The 8,520-nt window shown below is 41.7% G+C and overlaps 1 pseudogene; it reads left to right on the forward strand.

The window, feature by feature from the left end:
• The first annotated feature begins 5,887 nt into the window (after window positions 1–5,887).
• On the forward strand, window positions 5,888–7,815 carry LOC103595803 (annotated as a pseudogene).
• Window positions 7,816–8,520: the final 705 nt, after the last annotated feature.

Here is an 8,520-nt window from a genome sequence, read left to right on the forward strand (position 1 = left end):
TGTTTTGGGGCCGGCGGTGTGCTCACCTCTCTTCATGGCTCTCTTCCCCCATCTCCTTCCAAAGGGGACAGGAGGGAAAGAGGAATCCTGGGCCATTCGCTCACCCACCGAAAGGAACAAGGCTAGGGCTGTTCGGGTCAGCCGGCGGCGAACCCGACAACTATTATTTTTTTACATTCTATGATGTTGTTGCAGAGCAGTTGGGAGAGAGAGGAAGAGAGGAAAGGGGAAGGAAATGTGATGAAGAAGGAGGAAGGAAGAGGGGTAGGATTGAGGCCTGTGGCACCCCCTCATCCCCACAGGGGAGACTGGGGGGCTTCCAGGGCTGACTTGCTCATTGCCAGGTTGGGTGCAGATGTCAGGGGGTTGTGGCAAAAGTCCTCGCCTCCCACCACCCTGTGTACACTCCCAAATCCCAGAAATTCCACTCCTGGAAATACATGCTCATATACACCAAGAAAAATACCTAAGAATGTACATAGTAGCACTGTTTTTTATCTCACCAAATTCTAAACAATCCAAATCCTCATCGACCATAGAATAGATAAATAAGTTGTATTTTACTACAATGGATTTACCATGTACTATTGAAATTTAATAAATTTCAGCTACTCAAAGCAATGTGAATTTAAAAAAGCAATTTGATAAAAAATACATAAGGCATAGTTCCATTTATATAAAGTCAGTATATTGTTTAGAGATTAAATATAAAGGTAGTGCTATTATGAAAGGAAATAAAATTATAAACACAAAATGCTGAATTACAGTTACTTGAGAAAGAAAATAGGATTGGATGAGACAGAACACCCAGAGACTTCAAAGTTATTGGTAATAATGTTCTTTATGTTCTAAATGTTTTATACTTACTGAATATTTCATTTTAAAAGTTCTTAAAGATTGTTTAAGCACATCGAACACCATAACAACTTGTCAACACTCCACAGTAACACTGTACTGGGGAGTCCGTGCCCAGGTCCAATGGTTTAACCAGCTAAGGCTGGTGGCAGCAAAATCCCAAATGTGGAGATGGATCCATTGGACCATTGTAGCCTGTCACACCCAGTCACCTCATCTAATTTCTCTTGCTGCAAATCTTTTGCCAACCTATCTCCCACTTATAAATTTAACATCCTACGTCTATTAACCCACTGGGACAGAGGGTACCGATCAGCACACATGAGTCACCAAGAACTTGATAGCTGTATTCCTCACTGTGATTTAAAGCTGGCATTCTGGCTGATATTTTAAGTTCTGTAAAGCATCCTCAGGGACACTCTTTGCCTGCTGAAAAGAAGATGGAAAGATGAATCATTCCAAGGACAGGTGGAGAGAGAAACTGAGAAGGAGGCAGAGCCGCAGAGGAAAGAAGGTGTCATCCAAAGCCATAATTCAACATTCAGATGCAGTAACAAAGGACCTCATTATAGGGGCACTTAAACTGGTTGCAGGCTGAAATCTGAGTGTTTACGAAGCAAGTATACAATTTATAAAGTACATAAGAAGTGCCATAGTGGAAGACAGCATTGTATAGTGGAAAGAGCAAGGCTTTCAGAGTCAATGTTAACTCAAATATTGGCTTCCTCACCCACGAGGTCCCTAAGTTTCAGTACATTTACCTGTAAATGAAGATAACCACATGGTGATGATTAAAGATAATATACTTCAGCTGTTCTCAAGAGAAGGCCATTTGTTGAAATTGACGAGCTTATGTTTTGATGCAAGATCATAGTCTGATTCTGGCTCCTCCATCTTCTGGTTATGTGGTTTATCCAAGTCTCATTTTTCTCATTTATAAAATAGGGTACTGAGAGTGACTTTGAAGATGTCATGAGGCTTAGAGACAATGAACCCAATTTTGACACTTAGGAAGTGCTCAACAAAGGTGAGATAATATTGTTACTGGATGTTGACTAGCTACTTAAAAATCAAGATCAGAGATGGCTAAAACATGGAACCAGAGAGAGTTTGGGGACAAGGAGAAGGTGTAGTCACAGTGATAGGGCACAGGCATGAACCGGAGCACAGTCAATAGCTGGATAGGGCTGGCTACAGTAAAGTAGGGAGGAAGCACCAAGCAGCAAGGAAATCGGCCTTGGATTGGTGTAGTCATGGCCAGGAGCAATGCAGACACAAAGACTTCTACCCAAGGACAGATTCCCATTCCCTGGAAAGGGGAGTAGGATAAAGCCATACTGCCAGTCAGTCCCAGAGAGACTTGAGTAGCAGATGTGTAATCAAAGGATTCTGACCCAGATGTAGCTGAGAAGCAGATGACATAGGGACTTAGATGCTAGAGCTGTGGCCTAGGTCAAAGTATTAATCACATCTTTAAAGTAAGAGGCCACAAGATCACAGGAAGGCTGGCCAGATGCAGAGCAGACTTTGGCTCCTTAAATGATCTAACTAGGCTGAAGTAACCATTCTCTCCTCTGAGAAAGGAATGTTCAGCAGCTCTGAGCTGACCTGGCATACAAGCTCTGGGGTGCTCATGCTGGCAAGGGGATGGAGCATCGCTTAACCTACACAGAGCAGAGGGGAAAGGTCTGTGAGACAGCATGCTGGAGAGAAGCCATGTGCCATCCAGACCAAGGCTGGGCACAGTCCTAAGCATTAGGATATAAAGCAGGTTTGGAACCCGGGGTAACACCTGTGCTAGCAAAGATATCTACAGATGGCATTTTATAGGATGCATGGGGGCTTGAGAAATAACACATGGTTGGGAACAATCAAAGTCACAGAATTTGCTTGGCACCACTGTATGGGTGTCTACAAGTCTCACTTGCATCAGTGAAGAGCCAAGCAGATCATCTTCAAGACAACAGAGAGTGGCAATAAGGGCGCATAGCAGAAGTGATGCCCAAAGCACACCCCAATCCCAAACCCACCCCCCTTACCTCGAGCCTGTTCTCTACTAGTTCTTAGGAATAACAGAACAAAATGCTCTTCACAAAGACACTGCCCCTGAGTTCCTGGTGATGCTGGATGCAAGTTTAGTGCATGAAGAATAAAAATAAATTTGCTTAAAGAACTCTGAATACACAGTTTGTCAGCATTTCAAAGTACTATAAAGAGTCCCATCAGTGTGGCTGACCAGGAAAATCACTTCAAAGGGAATACAATTGCTTTTCTTGAATGGCGAACTAATCCAGTTTCAGAATAACTCTTTCAAGACAGTTTCTACTCTTAGTTTACCTCTCATCAAAGACCTTAGAAATGCTCTAATACGGTACATATTTGCTTGCAGCCGCTCAGGGTGTATTCTGTAGCTTTAATTGATTTCAGCACTTGCATGTTTTTGGATGCGGTTTGTCCCTTGGCTTAGACAACGCGTGCTTAGGTTTTACATTTGGTAGGATGCGTAGTTCTTTCCTCTTTCACTCATAATGTCTTTTGTTAATCACCAGCATTGCTATAAACACCAACTGGTTGCTTTCGAGCATTAACAAAGGACTGCTTTTGTCCTAATGTCCTCCACCAACTCGTGAAGAAATAAGTCCCCTCAAATTCTACCTCCCACACCAGGGGGTTTAGTCCATCTCAAGTTAGAGTGAGAGGGAAACTCTTGGGGACATAATTGAACTTTCTGATCCCAATGTGAGAGGTTTAATGTCTTAGTTTACAACTCAAGACTTTCAATTAATTATACTGTTCTGTGGCTCTTCTATTTTCCTCCTTTTTACCTGGTTAAATATTCAGTTCTATTTATCTCAGTGCACATGGCATCTCTAAGCCATATGATTCATCAGTAAAGCCATCATAATTAGAATTTCTAGTGTTCGGTTCGGTCCTTTAACTCTGGGGAAAAAACTTCATTATGCCTTTCCTCTGTTCTGGCTTGGAGATGAATTTAAATATTCTTCTATTAAAAAATCTCTCTTCATCAGCCTCAGCCACGTAAAATCCTGACATTTGTCTGGAATCCTACTTAGGTTTCAAAGTTAAACTAGCTCTAAACCTACTTTGGAAAATTGAACTTTTTTTTATAGATGAAGAAAATAAAATGGACATTTAAAAAAGTAAACACACTGGAGCTGTGTTCTGAATGAGTAGCAGAATTTATCGCTTTTATTTGGAAAGGTTTGTTTCTGAGTCTTATTGTTATTCTGTGAAAGAACAGCCTCTGGACTAGTCTGGGAGAAAGAGATGGGGAAAAAAGCAGGAGCTATATTGTGCTGCTTAATAAAGTGACAGAGATTCTCAACTTGTCCCCTGGCAAAAAGAGGGGAAGGAAGAATAAGGGGCCCCAGGAAATGTGAGAAAGTGAGAAGATGCAGACCCCAGCATCCCAGGGCATTTGAGGCTGGAGAGAATGACGGCCCCTAACAGATTCCCCTGCACAGGGGCTGACTAAGCTCTTCTTAACTGCCATTCAGTTAGCTCCTTCAGCTGTGCTGTGATCCCTCTATTATTCCCAAATCTTTGGTAAAATCCTGTGACTGTAGCTTTATGGTAGAGCTACCTTGGGGAATGAAGGAGAGGGGAGGTTATGCATGTTTGGGGCAAAGATGAGGAAAGGAGAGAGCAGCTAGCAGGAGGGTGACAAAACATGCCTGGGTGACTGAGGCAGGAGGAGGAGCTCTAAGGGACAGATGACAAACAGCAACCAGGAGACTGCACACCTCTCTCATCCCAGGCACCTCCCAAGTGTGAGAGAAGATGCTCACCTTCCCAAAGCTCCCTGGCATGGGGACGTAACTGAGATAACATGGGCACCCAGAACACTGGAATACTCAGAGATCCAGAGATTATGCATAATATACAAATCTTTCTTTTTAAAAATATCAGCATTATTTCACCTTCTAAAAATATGTGGAAAATGCTTATTGCTATGCTCCTAAGAGTGGGTTATTCTCTTCAATCCAAAGCAAACCAGTCCATAGATATTGATTATTCTCTGCATATCCAACTCATGACAGATTTTTTTTTTCAGACACTGGCAAGAGACCCTTGTTCTATCTTACATCTTAAAGTGATATCTAAACATTCCCATGAGAGAGACCATTTAGAGCTAAATTATGTTGGTTTCTGGCTACTCCATTAGCCCAGTCCTCCTTAACCTCATATCAAAAAGGAAGGACGGAGACCAAGTTATGACCCTCTATACCCAGATGACCTGAAATGCGAATGAACTTCAGAAGCGCCATAGCCGGCCTCCCCGATGCTGGGCTCTTCGCTGCTGAGTATGAGTGTGGGAGCTGGTGGATGAGTGTCCCCCACTTCCATCCCTGGGTGCTCCAGCCTGAGGAACAGTCCACAATGCTTATCAGAGAGTCTCCATTGCCCAGAGCAGTGGCCAGCCCAAGACCGTCCACCACCCCGGCCTTCCTCCTCTCCCTGCTTCCCTCCCTCTGCTCCCATTTTTAGGTCTTGCTTTCCCAAGCAAACTCCCTGTGCACAAGTCCTCACTTACTGAGGGGAAAAACAGGCTAAGCAAACCACAGTTCGGTGAAACGCAGCCAGCGTTGCACAGGCTCGTTGTATTGCACGCCACGTTACTGTGCTTCGCAGACACTGTGTTTTTTTACAAATTGAAGTTTTGCAGCAACCTGCAAGTCTTCTGGAGCCATTTTTCCAACAGCACGTGCTCACTTCGTGTCTCTTGTCACATTTTGGTAATTTTCACAGTGTTTCAAACTTTTTTATTATTACTATATCTGTTATGGCGATCTGTGATCAGTGATCCTTGTTTGATGTTACTGTTGTGTTTTGGGGCTCCACGAACCACACCCATATGACATTGAACTTAATCAACAAATGTTAGATGTGTTCTGACTGCTCCACTGACCAGCTGTTCTTCCATCTCTCTCCCTCTCCCCAGGCCTCCCTATTCCCTGAGACACGACAATATTGAAATTAGGCCAACTAATAACCCTGCAACGGCTCTCAGTGTTCAAGTGAAAGGAAGTGTCACACTTTTCTCACTTTAAGTCAAGAGCTAGAAATGACTGAGCTTAGTGAAGAAGGCATGTTGAGAGCTGAGACAGGTGGAAAGCTAGGCCTTTTATGCCAAACAGCCAAGCTGTGAATGCAAAGGAAAAGTTTTTGAAGAAAAAAGTGCTACTCCAGTAAACACAAAAGTGATAAAGGAAGTGAAACAGCCTCATTGCTGATACAAAGAAAGTTTTTGGTGGTCTGGATAGAAGATGAAACCAGCCACAACATTCCCTTAAGCCAAACCCTAATCCAGAGCAAGACTCTCTTCAATTCTATGAAGGCCAAGAAGGCTGAGGAAGCTGCAGAAGAAAAGTTTGAAGCTAGCAGAGGTTGGTTCATGAGGTTTAAGGAAAGAAGCTGTCTCCAGGGGGGGGGGGGGGGGAAAGAAAGTTTTTGGTGGTCTGGATAGAAGATGAACCCAGCCACAACATTCCCTTAAGCCAAACCCTAATCCAGAGCAAGACTCTCTTCAATTCTATGAAGGCCAAGAAGGCTGAGGAAGCTGCAGAAGAAAAGTTTGAAGCTAGCAGAGGTTGGTTCATGAGGTTTAAGGAAAGAAGCTGTCTCCATAGCGTTCAAGTGCAAGGTGAAGCAGCAAGTGCTGATGTAGAAGCTGCAGCACACGACCCAGAAGATGTAGCTAAGATCATTGATGAAGGTGGCCACACTAAACAACAGATCTTCAGCGTAGACAAAACAGTCTTGTATTGGAAGAAGATGCCCTCTAGGACTTTCATAGCTAGAGAAGAGAAGTCAATATTTGTTTTCAAAGCTTTAAAGGGCAGACTGACTCTCTTGTTAGGGGTCTAATGCAGATGGTAACTAAAAGTTGAAACCAATGCTCATTTATCATTCTGAAAATCTTAGGGCCCTTAAGAATTATGCTAATCTACTCTGCTTGTGCTCTGTAAATGGAAGAATAAAGCCTGGAGGACAGCCCATCTGCTTACAGCATAGTTTACTGAACATTTTAAGCCCACTGTTGAGACATACTATTCATAAAAAAAATATCTTCCAAAATATTACTGCTCATGGACAATGCCCTTGGTCACCCAAGAGCTCTGGTGGAGATGCACAAGGAGATTAATGTTGTTTTCATGCCTAACACAACATTCACTCTGCAGCCCATGAATCAAGGAGTCATTTTGACTTTCAAGTCTTGTTATTTAAGACATACATTTTATAAGGCTATAGCTGCTATAGATAATGAGTCCTCTGATGTATCTGGACAAAGTAAATTGAAAACCTTCTGGAAAGGATTCACCATTCTAGAAGGCATTTAAGAACATTCATGATTCATGGGAGGAGGTCAAAATATCAACACTAACAGGCATTTGGAGTAAATTTATCCTCATGGATGACTTTGAGGGGTTCAAGACTTCAGTGGAGGAAGTAACTACAGATGTGGTAGAAATAGCAAGAGAACCAGAATAAGAAGTGGAGCCCGAAAGTATAGCTGAACTACTGCAGTTTCATAATAAAACTTTTACAGATGAGGAATTGCTTCTTATGAATGAGCAAAGAGAGCTGTTTCTTGAGATGGAAGCTACTTCTGGTGAAGATGCTCTGAACATTATTAAAATGACAACAAAGGATTTAGAATATTACCTAAACTTACTTTAAAAAGCAGCTGCAGTGTTTGACAGGATTCAATCCAATTTTGAAAGAAATTCTACAGTGGGTAAAGTGCTATCAAACAGCATCACGTGCTACAGAGAAATCTTTTGTGAGAGGTAGAGTCAATCAATGTAGCAAACTTCATTGTTGTCTCATTTCAGGAAGTTGCCACAGCCACCCCCACCTGGACCAGTCAGCAGCCACCAACATAGAGAGAGGCAAGAACCTCCACCAGCAAAAGATTACAACTCACCAAAGGCTTAGATAATCATTAGCATTTCTTAACAGTAAAGTATTTTTTAATTAAGGTATGTACGTTTTTCAAACATAATGCTATTGCACACTTAATAGACTATAGTATAGTGTAAACATAACTGGGAAACCAAAAACTTTGTGTGACTCACTTTATTGTGATATTCACTTTATTATGATGGTCTGGAACCAAACCCACAATGTCTCCAGGGTATGCCAGAAAATAAAATAGTTTTGTTTTTATTTTGTTATGCTTATTTTATAGTCTCTCTCTCAAGAAATTCAGAAAAGACAAGCATATGGTATGACAAATTGTCCTTTACACCTCTTCATTGCCTGACATAAAATGTCATGCAGATTAATTTAATCTCTAATTAATCAGTTTCAAGTTTGCATTTTTAAAAATAATCTATAGACATTTAAAATATTTTCAGTAGGTTTTGTTCCTGACAATCTAAATAGAACTTTCCAAGTTATCTTTTAATTAATTTAGATTAACTTTAGATCTGGCTTTGCATTTATTTCTATTTAGTATGTTGACTTACTTTTACACTCGACACTTGTTTTGCTGCATTATGTGAGATGGTTTTGATAGAACCTGATTTCAGGTTTCCCAGAGTTGTCTCTGGACTCTTGGAAATTCTGACCATCTACGCATGTACTGTCCTCATTATGCTTTAAAACAAAACGTAGGGATCTGAAATGCCTCAGTAAAAA

Source organism: Galeopterus variegatus, unplaced genomic scaffold (genome assembly GCF_000696425.1).
Source record: "Galeopterus variegatus unplaced genomic scaffold, G_variegatus-3.0.2 Scaffold1850, whole genome shotgun sequence".
Taxonomy (NCBI): domain Eukaryota; kingdom Metazoa; phylum Chordata; class Mammalia; order Dermoptera; family Cynocephalidae; genus Galeopterus; species Galeopterus variegatus.